Source organism: Pteronotus mesoamericanus, unplaced genomic scaffold (genome assembly GCF_021234165.1).
Source record: "Pteronotus mesoamericanus isolate MK-2021 breed Mesoamerican mustached bat unplaced genomic scaffold, CSHL_Meso_final contig_42, whole genome shotgun sequence".
In the NCBI taxonomy this organism is placed as follows: domain Eukaryota; kingdom Metazoa; phylum Chordata; class Mammalia; order Chiroptera; family Mormoopidae; genus Pteronotus; species Pteronotus mesoamericanus.
In genome coordinates, this window is record NW_026555157.1 from 16027986 (window position 1) to 16048265 (window position 20280).

Genomic DNA, 20280 nt, shown 5'->3' on the forward strand with positions numbered 1-20280 from the left:
GGGATGGAGGCCTGACTCAAACTGGGCCAACTGCATTCTTTTGTTCAGGAATTTGGGATAAGGATTCGCTGCCAGTATAAAGGTTTTGGTGTGTGGAGGAAACGAAGAGGAAATGTGAAGCTGCAAGTTAGGGGGCAGATATCTTTTCTAAGTGAACACAGATGCAGGTAAAACTAGTCTTTACAGAGAGAAACAGAAGTGAGTCGCTGTGTTGACCAAGAAAAGGATTGGCTATCTTTCATTCTGAGAGCCTTCAGTTTTTCATTTCAGTCCTTTTTTGGAAGCCTAGGTTGATTACACGTTTCCGCTTCTGTCTTGTCTGGGAAATTCTTGTATCTCTTTTGTTTAACCTAGCTTATGATATATTTATACCTGCAATCAACGGGACTTAGGACATTCTAATGTTCAGTTCCTGACCAAAGGACAAAATATTTAGAAAAGAAATTTGAAGGGTGATTCTTCTCATTCACTTCCTACTTAAATTTTCTTTTGAAATCTTTATGCATGTGATGTAACAATTTTCCTTTCTCTTACCCCTCACTCCTACCATCTTCAGTCGGTGACACTTTACCTTGCGTCTGCTTTTATCAAAGGCTGTGTTCAAAAAACACCATATGAAACAAACATATTTATGCATTTGTTGAAAAACTCTGCTTGAGGCCGTTCCCCTCAGTGCCCTCTATGTTTCCTGCAGCATCTGTGCTTCACACCATAACAGCCTGATCACTTCTCCGTGCCCTGGCTGCTGCCGCAAATCTCAGAGGCGGGCATGGCGCACATGTGGCGCAACTCTGGTAACAGTTACCAAAGGAGACTCTGTTCCCTCTCTGTTCATGGATCAATTTTCTACTTCTTGTTCTAATTTATTAAACATTTTGTATATCTGTTTTAAACGGCCTCAAATGTTTATAGGAAAAAGAGAAATGCAAGTAAAAATCAACATCCTTCTAGGTAGTCAAGCTTTCTGGGAAAGCATCCCAATAAAAATTTAAATATGTGAACATACATATGAGAAAAGTCATGCCACTTAGAGCTTAAAATATTCTGCTTTCATTCTAGACCATGAAATTTGACTATACTTGTAATACTCTATTTCTAGTGTGTGATAATAATGATTTATATTAGTTATATAGATGTTTGGGTATGTTCTATTAAACAAAATTCTTGATTAAAGAATTTTTGATGATTAACAAAACATGTAATAGATGTTACTTATATCCTTTTTAAAAATACATAAATTTCTAAATTCCATATGCTTACTAGCTTGACTAATTCACATGTTCTTCCCCCCTCACCCCGACAATGGAGGTGCATATATCTAGCTTCAAGGGAGTTCTTCTATATAGCTTTCTTCTGCAGATTCACAAAAAGTATTTTTCTAATTGTTATTTTCCAAACTGAGCTTTGCCATTCTTCACCTGTTCTGATCTCCCAGTTTCTACAGTGTAAGCTATTGGAAGTCGTAAGCTAAGGTGCTTATGAGACTTCCTTAACCGTCTTCCCCATGAACCAAATGAGATGCTCCATCTCTCCTTACTTATGCAAGTCCTTGGGCCTTCGAAGTCTCCAGCGGTCAGTGATGCAAAGGGAGAATTAGCCCATCAATTTCTTATTTACTCACTCTTTACTTTTCTTTCTAGTAAAGTATTTTTCCCTCCATGTCCTAAGCTGTAAAAGCATTAGGGAAAATGACGACACAGGCACAGTTTCATGTACAGAAGTTTTAAAAAAAAAACACATTAAATTTATCTTACCTTCTTCTATTACTAATAATCTCAAGGGTAGTGTAGTGTCTGATCATGAATGATATGCTTTTACAACCCTTAAAAATATTTCTGAATTCAACCAAGAAACAAGCGTAAAGGCACATAACATTTAAAAAGTGTGTTAATTGGGTATCTTAACTGCATGTTTCTGTTTAATGCAACTTTAAACCCATCATCCCAGAGGACATTTAACCAGGAAGAGAAAAAGAAAATGACAGAAAGACAGCTAGTTAGTTATAAAAAGGTTCATGAAGTTCCTAAGATGGATGAATGCAAACAGTGAGAGATGAGTCTCTAATGGACAGGAATTAACTCTCAGGGATTTGGAACAATTCAAAAAGAATTTTGACCTGCAGTACCGAACATGAGAGAAAAAAGAAGAATGAATTCTTTTTGGTATATTCCCACTTGGTGCTCTTTTTGTCTGCTGAGCAACTTGGATTAATTTGTAAAATAATAGAGTAGCCCTTTTCCAGTCATTATGCAAGATAAAAATGTGATTTTTATAAAGATTCAAAAATTCTCTGTGTCCTATAATTTGAAAAAGTAAAATACTTTCTCAAACAGGTTAGTCTGTGCTTATTATTTATAGAACAGCATAATTATTACCTACTCTGATCCAAAATACAATTTTCAATGTACAGCTAAATTGGATTTTCTTTGGATGGCTTATTCCTGTGCAAATACATGAAATAGTTACTTCTTTATTTTTTAAAAATTTTGTGGTGGAATAGGTAGACATGTCTTATCATTTTTATTTAAACACTGAGGAGGATGCCACAGAAGGTACCATAAGGGAGGTTTCTAGCCAGAATTGCATACTTTTTTGCCTTTTTAATTTTTTTCTTCCTTCTTTATGGAGATGGGTGGCAGCTGATTCACAGCATATTGGACTAAGAGAAGACATCCCCCTCAGAAGAAGTGTAGTTACCACAATAAGAAATACTTTTAGAGTGTTACACACGCCATCTGTAGTTCTAGATAGTGCACATGTTTTAACCTTTTTAATCTTCACAACAATTATATGAGATGGTAATATTATTACCTCTACTTTGTAGATGACAAAACTGAAGCCCAAAGAGGTTAATCAGCTTACCATGGTTATGCAGACAAAAGTGGCAGAGCCAGAATTTAAATATAGAGAGTCTAGTGCCAGTATTTGAGTCTGTAACCACTCTGCAATATTGTCTGTTGGCACTGAGACTTTTTATGACTTAAGCATTTAAAAGAAAAGTGGCTAAACCCACGGATAATTTGATTAGCACAGAAATGAGGGACAGTAGTTCTGGGTCCCCAGGATTATGTTGCTGTAATGGGGCTGATGATGGAGGTTGCCTGACTTGCCTATTGTGCTGGTATCTCAGACGGTCAAGTAGTTCTTCAGTCTTAAGCCTTGGGAGCCCCACTCATTTTGTAGAATCCTAGTCATCCTTATATATCACCTATAGAAATTAAACAAAAACTAACACCAAGACTAGCCACCTAGTCTCGAGCATAAGCCTATGGGCATGAAGAGTAAAAGTCAAAGTAAAGAATCAAGGAGTGACTTGATTGCCATAGTAGGGCCTCTACATACAAAAAGATAATAAAGAATACTATTTTTTTAAATGATTTTGAAGTTATAAAATAGAATTTTAGGGTTGAAAATAAATACCAATATTAGTGTTAATAATCAACATTTCTAAGCTTTAACCGATGAGTACTGGATACTCTGCTAAGTACTTTACATGCAATGAATCATTACATATGTATAAGAACACTAGAAAGTGGGTGGTGTTTTTATCCTCATTTTTCCAGATGTGGAAACTGAGGCACCAAGTGGTTAACTGATTTGTCCACAGTCTGATACCTAGGAAGTAATAGAGTCAAAATCTGAATCCAGGGTTAAGTTCAAAGCTTCAGTTTTTAACCAAAATTTTCCTTCACTAGTTCTCTAGCTGCCTATTTAACTGTGGAGCATCTGCCAAATTGAACTGCATGAATCAGTTGCTATCATGAAAAATTTCCCTGTTCATTTTGCTTATTTATATTCTTCCTTTTTTTCAAGGCCAAGTTACAGCCTTCCTCCATAGAGATTTTGCCAGCTGCCTAGCTTGCAGCATTAATTAGGAATTTAGTGATAGTTCACATTTAATGGTCACATTAGGAGGTAGGCACTCCCTACCCTCCTCCTCAGCTCTACACTTCTCCAAAGCACCTCTTGTCATCTATCTTAGATGGGGTCTCGTGGCACACACATTCTGCAATGAGGCTGTGCACGCAGCAGGTTTATGAGCAGTGACCTCAGCGTGGACATGCAGGGGAGTGAGAGAAGCAGAAATGAGAAACTGGAGCAGTTTATCTATGATACGGTAGCTACAAAACATCAGCGGACATCAGGGAGTTCTGAATGGAGATGGCCCTTTTGATTTGTCCTGAATTGAACAATGGGACTAATCTTTTTACCTCACATTGACCAGTCTTGGGTTCTGCCCGCCCTGGGGAGTAGGAATGACTCTGAGGCATGCAGCTTCTTTTTGACCAAGCACTGTTTGAAAAGAAATTCAGCTACGAGCCTTACCTGGGTCCTGAACAGAAGATTTAGATAACATACCATAGCTCTATATCACCTGACATTTTAAATATTTGAGTATTGTTTGTTTTTTGCCTCTCCTTTAGAATGTATGATTTCTAGAATGTGAAGAATCTTTGTACATAGCGTGTAGAACAGCACTTGGTATAGAATACAGAGTAGGTTCTCAAAAATATTTGTTGAATGAATCAGTATACAAACAAATGAATAAATATCTAATTTTCTGATTAGGATGCTGAAGTCTAAAGGACTAAATCACTTCCTTACGTCGTAATACACAGGGAATGGAAGAGCTTGGTCTGGCCCAAGTGCATAATCACTTCTCTGGGAAGTTTCCCATTTTTTAGGGCAAGGGAGGATAATTTAGCACATTCCCTTTATTTTTTTTGATGACAAATTAACATCTAGAGTGAAAAATCCTCACAAGCTAAAATACCGATTGAATTGCCTAATGGCATGTATCATTTTGCCTTTGCCAATGAGAACAGACAACCAAGTAACCTAGCCTGAGACAAGTCTGTGACACCTTTGTGTGGCATAGTAGGCCTGGTGTCTAAATTTGCTTTGTTAACATATCACCTTTACCTCTATGATATCCAGATTCATGAGGTTTCCCAGATAAGTTAATTCTGAGGACTTCTAAAACTGACCAATTTTTGTTGAAGGTTTGACATGGGATGGCTTAGCTCTAGTTTTCTCAGGAGGCTCTGCGAGCAGGTTATTTTTCACTGTGTTGAAAGTCCAGAAACCAAATATGAACTGTCAAAGAGAAATATGCAGGCTTACATTCTGGCAGAGAGCAAGCATGTGTTAGAATTTAATTCCCAAGTTTCTAGCACCTTTGGTAGGTGAATTCTTAAGGCTAAAATTGTCTCCAGGGAATTTGGAAGTTATGACAGCAGTAGGTGTGACAATGAAAACGATATTTGCAAGGTTTTATTTTTAGTGTGAATAAAATGAAGGTGAGGAAATAATTAGATGTGTTAGCAATGGTTCCAGAGCAGTCAGTTATGGGAAACTCATTCTGACTGCTTGCCTGTCTCTAAAACTACAGATAACTGGAGGAAGGGGGAAAAAAACCCTCAAAAAAAAAAAAAAAAAAAAAAAGAGAGAGAGAGAGAAAAGGTGTCAGTCTCTGTAACAAGACAAGGAATGGTGTTGCAAAACCCCTACCTATGACTCAGCTCTTTGTCTTATATTTGATGAACCAAGATCATCACCCCCATCACTCTGTATCCCTGCTGACCTTTGTCCTCTCTGATGAAGCTGCTGGTTCTCTAACTATAGTGTGCATCAGATCACTTGGAGGGCTCGCTAAAACAATGCTGAGTCCCCATCGATTTAGAAGGTCTAGGGTGGTGTCTGCTGAAAATCTGCATTTTTAATCAGTTGCTGATGGTTATGGTTTGGGGCCCACATTTAGAGTACTAGGGATCTAGCCATATTGAAGTTCATTCAGTTACTAGAAAGTTCCATACTTTCTTTCATCTCTGTAGCTGCACACATGCACGCATGAGAGAACAAAATTCTCCAATACTCTTACCTCACCCCTCACTTAACCCTGCATCTCCACCATTTTCATGGCCAACTTTTATTTAATTTTAGTCTCTCTTAATATATCACTTTCTTTTGGAAGCTTTCCTCAATGCTAGTTTGTTTGGGTTTTTCTCCTTGTGTTCCCTGAAACATCACAAATAACCTTTTATTGTAAGCTAGTTTAATTTTCCGAACTTCTCACTAACTTTTGTGAAAGCAGGGGATATCTTTCCCCTTTTCCCATCTCTGAGTCCCCAGTGCCTACCTCGGTATTTGACCCATCCATTAGTAGTTTTTGATTGAGTTAAGGATTAAATAAATAAACACTTCAACATTCTTCTGCTTGCTTTCACTTTTGCTGCTTCCTTTCAAGTGCCTTCGCTTTCTCATTATGTCAAATTTCATAACAAACTTTATATTAAATTTATAAATAAACTGTTCACATCCAAGGATAACAATTTATGCAACAGTATTGAAAACATTGCCAATTTCATTTCTTCATCTCAGAATGAGAATAGGAATGTGTACAAATGCAGAATATATGTATTATGTATATGTTTGTGTGTGTATATATATATATCTATACATATATGCTAACTTCAGTAAGTAATATTGTGTGTTTATTTTTTACAGAAATGCTAAAATTAATGTTGAAAAAACACATTTAGCCTGCTCTGGTTTTGTATCCAGCAAATATAAGATAACTTTAATTTAAAAATAACTGTAGAACAAGAGCATTTTTTGAAGGATGCTTAGTTTTTCAAAAGCATGAGAGAATATAAAATTCAGTTTGTTGTGAATCAGCTATTTTATATCTGGTAGTAAGGGTGCCACATCCTGCCTTTGCCTATCTGTATAGCACAGTAATGTGCCCACGCATGTCATGCTCTGGTTTGTGCACACACAGCTAAATCTTTGAAAGGGCTCCTGCTATTTTGCCAAGAATTCTTGTTACTCAGTTTAAATTCACTGAACTACTGTTTCCCTTGAAAAAGTAAACTGTAACACAACTTAATTCTTCTGCTTCTTAATTCTTCACACAGGTCTTGGTAGAATTGGCTGGATTTATTTGATAAACATCTGCTGATTCAGCATTGTGACTTTACAATGAGATGTAGTAAAAATGGACACATTGCATTGGGTTAATACAAATTTTAAACATGTTATATTAGATAATATAAAATTATTTTTATTTCATACTGGTACTGTACAAATAATAATTCAAACTATATCTATGTATTTTACATAGGCAAATAATATTTAGTATTTACATGTATTATATAAAATGCTTTTCACCTAAGTTGGGCATTTTGACAACTCTTTCATTGAATTCTCAAACTTTTCAGCTCTGAAAAATGATGGATTCCCATGTGGTTAGAATTCAAATGGGAAATAGGAAATAAAGCTATAAAAGGAACCAGGGCTCTGTGCTCTGTCATCCTGGCGGTCTGAAACTTCCCAAAGGACAATTTCATCAGGCATGATTGTTCCTAACGTTTTTTGCAAGAATCTATGTATCTCCACTAGTATCGCTCTACAGCTAGCTGGAATTCCCCACATGCTTTAAGACATTCTTTCAGAAGTAACTGCTGACCAACACAATACTCCTAATCTTGTCTTGAGTTTAGTATATGATCATGCAACAGATGAAGGTGAGAGGTTAACCGCAATTAAGAATCATATTAGCAGTTACAGATAGCCTCCAAACGATTACATTGAGATTAGTTTTTTTTCACTTTGGTCTTGATGTTTTTCTAACAACTAAAATATGATACTAAAAAAAGTCACTTTAGGGATCCAAGATGGTGGAGGAGTGAGTGGAAGTTACACTAACGTCCTGCCAGGACGAATCTGGAATTACCACTACATTGTGGAGAAATCATCCGGAATAAACAACTGAACAATAGTGGGAGAGAAACCTTATAACCTCAGACAGACAGAATAAAAAGCATTGGCACCATGTGACTGGTAGGGAGAGTGGAGATTCAAGAGGGCTGGCCAGGCACCCATAAGAGGCAGCTGAAGTGCTAGAGGGATATCTCAGTGGCTGGGAGGATCCTCCTGAGAAGTGTGGAATCTAAACCCCAACCTGGGCTCCATAGCCTATAGCACCAGGGCCTGAAAAGTACACAGATAATATCTAGCTGCGAAAGCAGAAGGGTTTCTCTCTGCCAGAGATGGATAGCTGGAGATACAAAGAGCCATTTAAAGGGCCAATGCATATATTTTCATATACAGCCACTTACCCTGGGCTCTAGCAAAGGGAGGGGGCAGAGTAGACTACAAACACTTGAGGAAAGAGTAGGGATAATGGCTTTGGGGAGAAAACTGGGAGAGTAGCCTCCAGGATCCTGGTGGTGGGTCATCCCCCATTTGGCAGCAGCCATCCTGCTTAGGGAGACCACTCTCCTCTGAGTGGCATCAGTTTCAGGGGAAGCAGTAGCCCTGTCCCCAGGAGGGACTCTTCCCTGGCCTTGTAGTGCTTAAGCCTGACTGCTGAGTGCAGTGTGACTAGATTAACAACCGAAGGAGTCAGTCATAGATTGTAGATCTCTGGTAGTCTTGAACAGGCTGCCTAAGGCCAGACTGGGACATCACCTGACATCATTGTGAGAGATCCAGAAAGAAAAACAGTGGTAAATATTAGGCTACTAAGACAAAATCCACCATGGTCTTCTCCATGATTTGCGATATTTCTTTCCTGCCTAGTTTTTATTTTTTTAACATTCATTCCATATCCTTTAAGTTTGTGCATATTAAATCCCTAGATTTTATACTATAGTTTATTTCAATTCTCATATTTTGCTCCTGCCTTCTCTTACCCTATTTTACCTTCTTATTTCCTCTTTTTAAATTTTGTTTTCTCTCTTGCAAAAGCTTGTTTTCATTCCACAGTCTTACTATTTCTCACCCATCCAGCCTCTCAAAACCAATTTTCTTGTCAATGGTCATCTCACATTCTTTTTCCCACTCTTAAAATACCCATATTCTCTCTCCACTGTTAGCAATCTTTGCTTGTTAGTTGTGGATAGGGTGGTTGTTGTTGCATTTTTTTCAATTTTACCTCTATATTTTTACTATTCTTGTATTTCAGATCTGAAATTTTAACATTCCCCTCTCCTACTCTAGTCTATCTCCATTCTGCCCACTCTATTTTTCATTTCAAATTTTAACTTTTCCCTCTCTTAGCCTGGTTTTCATTCCTCACTCTTAATAGTCTCTCTCCCTTTTACACCATAAAATAACTTCTTTCTTACAGAGAGCTCTTAAGCCTTTCTTTCTTTTTTTTATCTTATTCCCATCTCACCTATATTAATCTTAGATCATTTGTTGTTGATAGTACTGTAGTGGATCTTTTTCTCTAATTTGTTTCTTATTTTTAAAAATTATTTATTTACTGTTTTCTTTTTTTCTCTCACTTTGCTTTCTTTATTTTCTGTTTAAACCTGATACTACAAGCTTCCCTTCTCTTTCTCCATTCCATCTTCTTCCTTCCCTTTTTTATTTACAATGCAAATTTTACTTTTTCTCTTCACATTGCTCTGACTCCCTACTCTTAGTGCTCTTCCCCTTCCTCTACCCTCTCAAAATCATTTTTCTTTAGTTAGTCTTCTCCTATTCACTTCTCCTTTCTTGCAGTAGTCTTAATTTCTTTGTAGTCTTATTAATACTGGTTCATTTGCTGTTGATAGTGGGATTGCAGGGGGGTAGTTTTTTGTGGGTGTGTGTTTGTTTCCTGAACTATGTTTTTGTTTGGGCAGCACCTGCACAACAGCAAACAAGATGTGGTAGATGGAGAGACCATCAGTGAGCCAGCTGGAGGAAAGGACCCACCAAAGAATGAGCCAACAACAATCAAAATCCAATTATATCCAGAGAGCTAGCATAAACAGCTTAAAGGGCAACCCAAGAGTATTAAGTTCAGGAGATCATAGAGTCTGCACCACTAAATCCCATTTACCATATTCTCCTACCATAGCGGTTCAAACCATGAAGACAGGGAGTCAAAGTAGATTAATTTGAGAAGCAAAAACAAATGAGAAGAGTCTCCCCTAAAATGGGGAGACAAAGAAACAGCCCTCAATCAAAAGGAAAGGAAGAATCCCCAGAAAGAGTGCTAAATGAAATAGAGGCAAGTAAACTATCAGACACTGAGTGCAAAACAATGGTTATAAGGAAGCTCAATGAGCTTCCTGAGGATTACAAAGAACTACAGGTAAGCTAAAAGGAACTTAACATGAACTACATCAGCATGTAAAAGGACATAGAGACAAGAGGAAATGAAGAATACAATTTCTGAATTGAAGAACACAGTATAAGGAATTAAAAGCAGGCTAGATGAAGCAGAGGACTGACTCAACAAGCTGGAGGAAAAGGTAGAAAAAAATTCCCAGAAAGGGGAAGAAAAGGAAAAAAAGACTCAAAAAGAATGAAGAGGGATTAAGGGAACAGCAGAAGAATGTAAAGTGTAATAATATCTACATAATAGGGATACCAGAAGGAGAAGAGATGCAAGGGATAGAAAACCTATTTGAAAAAGCAATGATAGAAAACTTGCCTAATTTGAGTCAAGAAAAAGTCACACAAGCCCAGGAAGCACAGAGGGTCCCCAAAAAGATGAGCCCAAAGAGGCCCACTCCAAGATATATCATAATTAAAATGGCAAAATTGAAAGACAAAGAGAGAATCTTAAAGGCAACAAGGGATAAACAGATGGTAACATAAAGGGAGCTCCAACAAGGCTAGCAGCTGACTTCTCAACAGAAACACTACAATCCAGAAGGGAATGGCAAGAAATATTCCAAGTAATGAAAAGGGAAGGTCTGCAACCAAGACTACTCTGCCCAGCAAGGCTCTTATTTAAAATGGAAGGCAAAATAAGTTTTTCAGACAAAAGAAGGCAAAAAGAATACACATCCAGCAGCCCAGCTTTGCAAGACATGCTAAAGGGACAGCTTAAAAAAGATGAAGTAAAAAGAGTGAGAAAGAGAGGAACACAGGTAGGAAATGGCAATGAATAAGTTGCCACCTATGAATAATAACCTTAAATGTAAATGCATTAAATGTTCCGATCAAAGGCAAAGGGTAGCTGAACGGATTAGGAAATATGACCTGCACATATGCTGTCTATAAGAGACCCACCTGAGAACAAAAGACCTACAAAGACTGAAAGTAAAGGTTTGGAAGAAAATATTACAAGTAAATGGACAGGAAAATAAGCCAGGGTTGCAATACTTATATCAGACAAAATAGATTTCTAAATAAAGACCACAAAAAGAGACACAGAAGGACACTTCATAATACTCATAGGTAGAATCCAACAAGAAGACACAAATATTGTAAACCTATATGCACCCAACATAGGAGCACCCAAATATATAAGGAAAATCTTGGAGGGCTTCAAGAAAGACATAGAAAGCAACACACCTTTATACTAGGGATTTTTGCACCCCACTGTCACCAATAGGTAGATATTCTGAACAAAGAATTAATAAAGATATTGTGTCACTTAATGATGCACTAGATCAACTGGACTTAATTGATATATACAGCAGCTTTTATCCCAAAAAGCAAAATACACATTCTTTTCAAATGCACTTGGAACATTTTTAAAGATAAACCACATGACAGGACACAAAACAGGCCTCAACAAACTCATGAAAATTGAAATCATAGCAACCATTTCCTCAGACCACGAGGGTGTGAAACTAGAAAAGAACCTCAAGAAAAAAATTCAAAAACATTCAAAGTCATGGAGACAGAATAGCATGCTATTAAACAATGAATGGGTCAATAATAAGATCAAAGGAGAAATCAAAAAGTTTCTGGAAACAAATGAAAATGAACACACAGCAGTCCAAAACCTATGGGACCCAGTGAAGGCAGTCTTGAGAGGGAAGTTAATAACAATACAGGCCTACCTAAAAAAGATAGAAACATTTCAAATAAATGACCTAACCCTACATCTACAAGAACTGGAGGAACAACAACAAACAAGGCCAGGGACAGAAGAAGGAAGGAAATAATCAAGATCAGAGCAGAAATGAATGACACAGAGACTAGAAATACAAATCAAAGGATCGATAAATCCAGGAACTGGTTCTTTGTAAAGATAAAAAAAAAAAAATCAACACGCCTTTAAGCAAACTCATCAAAAAAGAAAAGGGAGAGGACCCAATAAATAAAATCATAAATGAAAGAGGAGACATTACAACTGATACCACAGAAATACAAAGGATTGTAAGAAATTACTACGGACAACTATATGCCAAGAAATTTGAAAACCTGGTTGAAATGGACAAATTTCTGGAAAAATATACTGTTCTACCACTGAATAAAGAAGAAGAAGAAGAAAGCCTGAACAGACCGATAACAACTGGTGAAACTGAAACAGTCATCAAAAAGCTCCTGGCACTCAAAAGCTCTGGGCTGGACTGTTTCACAGGAGTTTTTATAAAACATTTAAGGAAGAGCTAACCTCTGTCCTCAGATGATTCTAAAAAACCCAAGAAGAGGGAAGACTCTAAAACTCTTTATGAGGCCAGCATCATCCTAACCCCAAAATCAGATAAAGATACAATGAAGTAAGAAGAGTATAGGCTAATATTACTGATGAACATAGATGCTAAGATCCTCAACAAAATATTGGCAAACTGCATCCAGCAACACATTAAAAGGATCATTCTCCATGATTGAGTGGGATCCATCCCAGGGATGCATTCAGTATTCTCAAATCAATAAAAGTAATACATCACATAAAGAAAAGGAAAGACCAAAATCACATGATCATGCCAACAGATGTGAGAAAAGCATTTGATAAGGTACAGCACCCATTTATGAACAAAATACTTCACAAAGCATGAGTAAAAGGGGCATACCTTAACATAATAAAGGCCATATATGAAAAACCTACAGCCAACATCATACTCAACGGGCAAAAGCTAAAAGCTTTCCTACTAAGATTGGAACAAGACAAGGATGTCTACTTTCACTACTTCTATTCAACATAGTATTGGAAATCCTAACCACAGAGATTAGACAAGAAATAAAAGGCATCCAAATTGGAAAGGAGGAAGTAACACCTGTCATTATTTGCAGATGACATGATAGCGTACATAGAAAACCCTATAGGCTCCACCAAAAAACTACTTGACTTAATAGGTGCATTTGGCAAAATAGCAGGATACAAAGTCAATATTCAGAAATAGAAGGCATTTTTGTACACTAACCATGAAATATCAGAACGAAAAATTGGGAAAAAAATCCCATTTGCTATAGCAACAAGAAAAATAACGTACCTAGGAATAAACCTAATCAAGGAGGTAAAAGACCTATACTCAGGAAACTACAGAACACTGAAGAAAGAAATGAAGGAAGACAGAAGTAAGTGGAAATATATACTGTATTCACTGATTGGAAGAACTAACATCATCAAAATGTCCATTCTACCCAAAGCAACCTATAGATTCAACTCAATCCCTATTAACATACTGATGAGATATTTCACATATATAGTACAAACATTTCAAAAATTCATAGGGAACCATAAATGACCCCAAATAGCTGCAGCAATTTTGAGAAAGAAGAACAAAGTAGGAGGGATCACAATACTTGACATCAAACTATATTATAAGGCTACTGTAATCAAAACAGTCTGGTACTGGCATAAGAACAGACACATATATCAATGAAACAGAACAGAAAGACCAGAAATAAACCCATGTACATATGGTCAATTAGTATTTGACAAGTAGGGCAGAAGCATAAAATGGAGTAAAAATGACCTCTTCAACAAATGGTGTTGGGAGATCTGAACAGGTACATGCAAAAAAATGAAAATTGACCACTAACTTACACCATACACAAAAATAAACTCAAGATGGATAAAAGACTTAAATATAAGGTATGACACCATAAAAGTCCTAGAGGAGAACATAGGCAGGAAAATTTCAGATATTCCATGCAGTAACATTTCCCCTAGAGCAAGGGATACAAAGGAAAGAATACACAAACAGGACTACATCAAATTAAAAAGCTTCTGCACAGCTAAAGAAAACATCAGAAAAAATGAAAAGGGAACCAACCGTGTGGGAAAACACATTTTTGAATGACACCTCGGACAATGGTTTGATCTCCAGAATATATAAAGAACTCATATGACTCCACACCAGGAAGATAAACAGTCTTCCTGGAAGGAAAACAGTTTGGAATTTCCTCAAAAAACTAAAAATGGAACTGCCTTTTGATCTGGTGATTCCACTGTTAAAATTATAACCTAAGAATCCTGAAACACCATTTCAAAAGAACCTATGCCCCACAATGTTCATAGCAGCGTCATTTACAATAGCCAAGTGCTGGAAACAGCCTAAGTGCCCATCAGTAAATAAGTGGATCAAAAACTGTGGTACATTTACACAATGGAATACCACACAGCAGAAAGAAAGAAGGAACTCCTACTCTTCACAATAGCATGGATGGAACTGGAGAGCATTATGCTAAGTGATATAAGCCAAGGGGTAAAATATCATATGATCTCACCTATAAGTGGAACCTAACCAACAAAACAAATAAGTGAGCAAAATAGAACCAGAGACACGAAAATAAAAAAACAGACAATGACCAGAAGGGTGGTGGGATGAGGATAACGGGGTAAAGAAGGAGAAGAGTCCAGTCAGGAACAGGTATAAAGGACCCATGGAAAGCGGGGAGGATTGAATGGGGGAAAGGGAGCTGGGCAGAGCAGGGGAGAGCCATGAGGGAAGAGTGAGGACAACTGGAATTGAACAACAATAAAAAAATTTAAAAAGAAAAGAAATGCCACTTTAAATTATAAGTCAATAAAGCTGATTTGTGTTGTCTTAAGAACAGCTCTAAATCCTCAAGTACTATTATATATAGAGAGAATATAGTTTTCACTAAATTTGGAGCAACTTGAAATTTCTAAGAAAAACTTTCACTCTCTAAAAGAATTCAAGGTTGTGAAGTCAAACAGCTTGACAGAAAAATTCAGGCAATTTACATGATGGCTGATAAAAAAATCCATTTCATCTCAAATCAGGTCTACTTAAAATAAGACTTTGAGAATGACATAAATAAGGAATTCTAATAAGAGTCCCTAGTGTGGTTTTGTGGTGAGTTTCTTGAGGACAAGAACATAATTTATTATCTTTGTTTTTTCCCCCAGCTTTCTTGAAGTATATACAATTGACAGATAATAAATATTTATATTCGTGGTATACAAAATCATGTTTTGATATGAGTATACATGGTGAAATGATTACCACAAACTAATTAACATATCCATAACCTCACATAGTTATTGTGTATGTGTATGTATGTGTGTGGTGAGAACATTTGAGATCTACTTTCATAGCAAATTTCAAGTATACAATATTAACCATAGTTACCATAACTGAATTTTTGTACCCTTTGACCAGCATTCAGCATATTGTTATTAATATATGCACAAAATAAATGAATAAAAGCAAGGAAGGTACTGAAAATATATGGATAGAATAATAAAATACATGTAATTTGTTTGAAACAATAGGTGTACATTCATTGAATATTTACTGGGTAACATTAATTCATTGATATTCATTGAATGCCTTCCCTTTGTTAGACACATGCAAAGCAATGTAGGAAGTACAAAAATAAATAAGAAATGGTCCTGACTGCATTAACACCCCCCACAAAATCCCCTTCCAATCAAGTGATAATGGTACATATTCCAAAGAAATCATATTTTTGTATATATTGTTGTGCATAACTGACATGAAATAAACCTATATCCTGTTTTAATAAATAGATCCACTGCTGTTTGTTAGTTTCCTGTTAGATATGAGCCAAATTATAACATTCTACATAAAGGTGCACATTTTATGTCTAAATACCTGTTAATAGTTAATGATTTCCTTTTAGCTCATTTAGCAAAGTTATAATCTTTAATATTTTTCATATTAAGGCCTTCAATCTGTTTTAGAGTACATAAGCCTGGTTCCCATCATTTAAATCTTTATTTGATATAGGCAAAACTGCAGCAGAATATCTTTTCCTTGTCAATGCAAAAAAAAAAAAAAGGGACACTTTCATTTTCTATGCAAATAATTACTCTTCATCAAGTTTCTGCACATGTAAAGCAATCAGATTAAGTACATTATTTTCCCCCTTTTGAGTTACCTTTGGTCTACTGTATGTACACTAATCCAGAAATCTGCCTTAAAACACACATAGCTTTCTGAACATGACACATGGTGATTTAGAAATAATCATAATTTTCTGAAAATCTGTGTGCATATTGAAACATCCATTGTTTTAAGAAGAATATAATTTGTTAAAGGAAGGTAAAGAATTGGAGGTAAGAATAAAAATTAATCATGGAGAAAATCAGAAGTAGTGACCAAGCTGAAAAAGAAAAGTAAAAACAAGAATGAATAGAAAGGGAATTCAGTCCCGGTTTTGAGCATTAGTATGAAAAGGACCCGTTGCCAGAAAATACCATTTCAGCACTTAGTAGCTGTGGGAAACTGGTAAGTTACTAAATGTCTTTGTGTTTCAGTTTTCTGATCCATAGAATGGACATGGTAATAGTACTCACTTCAAAGGTTAATTACCTTATAGCTATGAAAAATAGAGCTTGGATCATAATTAGAATTCAATAAATATTATCTGTTATTATGGAGTTTCAATGTTAGAAGTTACATTAAACTTCTATTACAACCTCCTAAACAAAAGCAGGGATTTCCTTTATGACATGCTGAGTAAGTATCCAACTAGCTTAAATACAAGTTCTTCTTATAAGGGGTTTTCATTACCGCATAATGTAGGCTAATTTATGTTCAAACAACCTAACTGCTAGAAAATTCTTCTTTCCTACTGATATTTGCATTTGGATGGCTCTGGATGCTGACACTGAAAGTGTGCTATTGATTAGGGATTATTTCAAATTAAAGTCTTATTTCTGAAATTCATTCATCTCCAGGTAGACTCATAAATATGAAACCCGCCTCCTGCACGATTAATTAACTTTTTGTTACTCCACCAGGGTCAGCTGATCCCCTTTCAGGTTCATGCTTCACCTTTAATAATCATCCCAAAATTTTAGGCTGCTGTTAATAATGATTTAGCTAATTTTTTCCTAATTAATTGAAGCAGTTGTGTGTTTTTCAACCAATAGGTTGGATCAAACATAATTGATATTAAAAAAGAAAAGAAGTTTAAGAAGAAAAATATGTTAAATAACAAAAAGTCATTAAACTCTACCTAAAATGCCCCCCAGTTTTAGAATGAACACAATTTGTAATTTGAATTGCATATGTTATGTTTCTAAATGACTCTAGCCGGTAACAACTTATTACCCAAAACAAAGCAAGCAACCTTGCTTATCTGCAATAAAAATAAAAATAAAAATATTTGATTATGAGAGAATCAAGATGATGGGGGAGTGAGTGGAAGTCACACTGACCTCCTTCCAGGACCAACCTGGAATTACAACTAAATTGTGGAGAAATCACCTGGAACAAACAGCTGAACAATAGCGAGAGAGGAGCCTTGTAACCTCGGAGACAGAAGAATCAGCTTTAGAGCAATCTAACCGGTAAGGAATGCAGTAGAGACTCAAGAAGGTGCGCGGGGCGCCCATGGCGGCAGCACCAGAAGGATATTGAAAGGGCCAGTTGGATCCCCCTGAGCAGAGCAGGGTTTAAACCATAAGTGGGGATCTCCAGCCTATAGCTCCAGAACCCAAAATGTACACAGAAAACAGCCAGCTGCGAAAAATGGGACGGTTGCTCTCTGCCAGAGACAGGTGGCTGGAGATGCAAAGAGCCATTTAAAGGGCCAAAACATTAATTATTATTTGCAGCCACTTACCCTGGTTTCCAGCAAAGGTGGGGGCAGAGTGGACTACAGACATCTGAGGAGAGACTGGGGAAGAAGGCTTTGGGGAGAGAACTGAGAAAGTGGCCAGTGAGATCTCAGTATGACTCATCTCCCATGTGGCAGGAGCCATCTTGCTCAGGCAGAAACCCTCTCCCGAGTGGCAGCAGTGTCAGAGGACCCAATAGCCCCACCCCCAGGTGGGATTCTGCCCCGCCCTGTGCTGTCTAAGCTGCCTGCTGAGTGCAGAGTGGCAGCCACAGATAGTAGGATAGTAGATCCCTGGCTAAAGGGGGCTCAGAGTGCTCTGGAGACACTTGAGGAGAGACTGGCACCAGAGGCTTAGGGGAGAGAATGGAGAGAGTAGCCGGAGGGGTCCCAGTGTTGACTCCACCATACAGCGGCAGTGTGAGAGGGCCCAATAACCCCGCCCCTAGGAGGGACTCCTCCCCATCCTCTGGTGTCTAAAGCAGTCTGCTGAGTGCAGAGTGACTTGATTCACAGCTGAAAGAGACAGCCACAGACAGTAGGTTCCTGGAAGTTGCAAACAGACTACATAAGGTCAGACAGGAACAACATCTGACATCATCAGAGGCAGATCCAGAAAGTAAAAACAGTGGTCTCCTACCATAGAAGCTGACACCACAAAGTCAGGAAATCAAGACAGATCAATTTAAGAAGCAGAAGCAAAAAAGAAGAGTCTCACAAATAATGGGAAGACAAAAAATATCCCCCACTTGAAGGGAAAGGAGGAATCCCCAGAAAGAAAACTAAGTGAAACAGAGGCAAGTAAACTATCAGATATTGAGTTCCAAACAACAGTTGTAAGGAAGCTCAAGGAGCTCAGTGAGCTCAGAAAGAATTACAAAAAATAACAGGGAAACTATGAGGAACTTACTGCTAACTATATCTGCATGACAAAAGGGCATAGAAACTATCAATAAGAGACAAGAGGAAATGAAAAATATAATTTCTGAGTTGAAGAACACAGTAGAAGGAATCAAAAGCAGGCAGAATGAAGCTGAGGACTGAATCAGCAAGCTGGAGGACAAGGTCAAAAACAGCTCCCAGAAAGAGTGCAAAATGAAAAAAGACTCAAAAAGAATGAAGAGGCATTGAGAGAAATGCAGGACAACCTGAAACGCAATAATATCTGTATAATAGGGATACCAGAAGGAGAAGAGGATGAGGAAGGGATAGAGAACCTGTTTGAAAAAGTAATGATGGAAACTTCCCTAACTGGAAGAGAGAAAAAGTCACACAAGTCCAGGAAGCATAGAGGGTCCCATTCAAGAGGAACCCAATGAGGCCCACTCCAAGACACATCATCATTAAAATGGCAAATACCAAAGACAAAGAGAGAATCCTAAAGCAAGGGAGAAAGAGGTAGTAACATATAAGGGAGCCCCGATACGGCTAGCAGATGATTTCTCAACAGAAACACTGCAAGCCAGAAGGGAGTGGCAAGAAATATTCCAAGTCATGAAAAGCAAAGGCCTGCAACCAAGATTGCTCTACTCGGCAAGGCTCTCAATTAAAATGGAAGGTGAAATAAGGAGTTTCCCAGACAAAAGAAGGCTAAATGAATACACCTCCACCGAACTAGCACTGCAAGATATGCTAAAGGGACTGCTTTAAGATGAAGAAAAAGAGTCTATGAATACCCATTTCCTTTCCGAGTTGCCAATACTTGATATTACCAATATTTTTAATATGTATTAATCTGATGTGATGATGATGTGTTCTTTCAATTGTTCCTTTATTATTTGTTGAAACTAAACCTGTTTTTGTATACTTCTTCCCTATTTATATATTTTTAAAAAGCTTTAAATGAGTTTTTGGTATTCTTTATCCATTTATTGATTAAAGGTTTGTTCACTTTTCCCTAAAAAAGACTATTAACCCTTTTTTAGATGTGTGGCAAATACTTTCCCATTCTATTACTTGTCCTTTAAATTTTTTATATGTATATTACTATATAGTCTTAAATGTTTAATATAGTCATATTGTCAATATTTTACTTTATATCTTCTGGGTTTGAATATTTTACTTCATGGTGAGAAAAATATTAGTTTGTATTTTCTCCCAAAACACCTTAGATTCTACATATTGATTTTTAACTCACCTGAATATTTCTTGTATAATGTGTGAAATATGGCTCTATATTTGTTTTATTTCAAGTAATAGTGGTCCATGCACTTTATTTGTTGAATAAGCCTTATTTTCCCCATTGATTTGAAATATCAATTGAATCATATATTACATTGTTAGACAGATATAAATGTTTGTTTCTAGAATGCTCATTATATTTCATTGATCTACTTGATTATTATTTATGGTGGTATCATATTGTTTCAATTGTTGAGACTTTATAATGGTTTTAAATTTTTTAATATTTTGTAATTGACTTTGACATTTAAAAAATAAATAAAATCAATCTGCTTTTAAGAAAGAAAAAAGAAAGAAAGAAAGGAATAAAGAAAAGGAAAGAAAGATGGAACTCCTATCTTTTGTGACAACATGTATGGA

The 20280-nt window shown here is 36.8% G+C and overlaps 1 protein-coding gene across 2 annotated transcripts in view; it reads right to left on the reverse strand.

The window, feature by feature from the left end:
* The window catches only part of EPHA6 (EPH receptor A6), an 877165-nt gene that overhangs the window by 285372 nt on the left and 571513 nt on the right, over positions 1 to 20280 (reverse strand). The window lies entirely within an intron of this gene.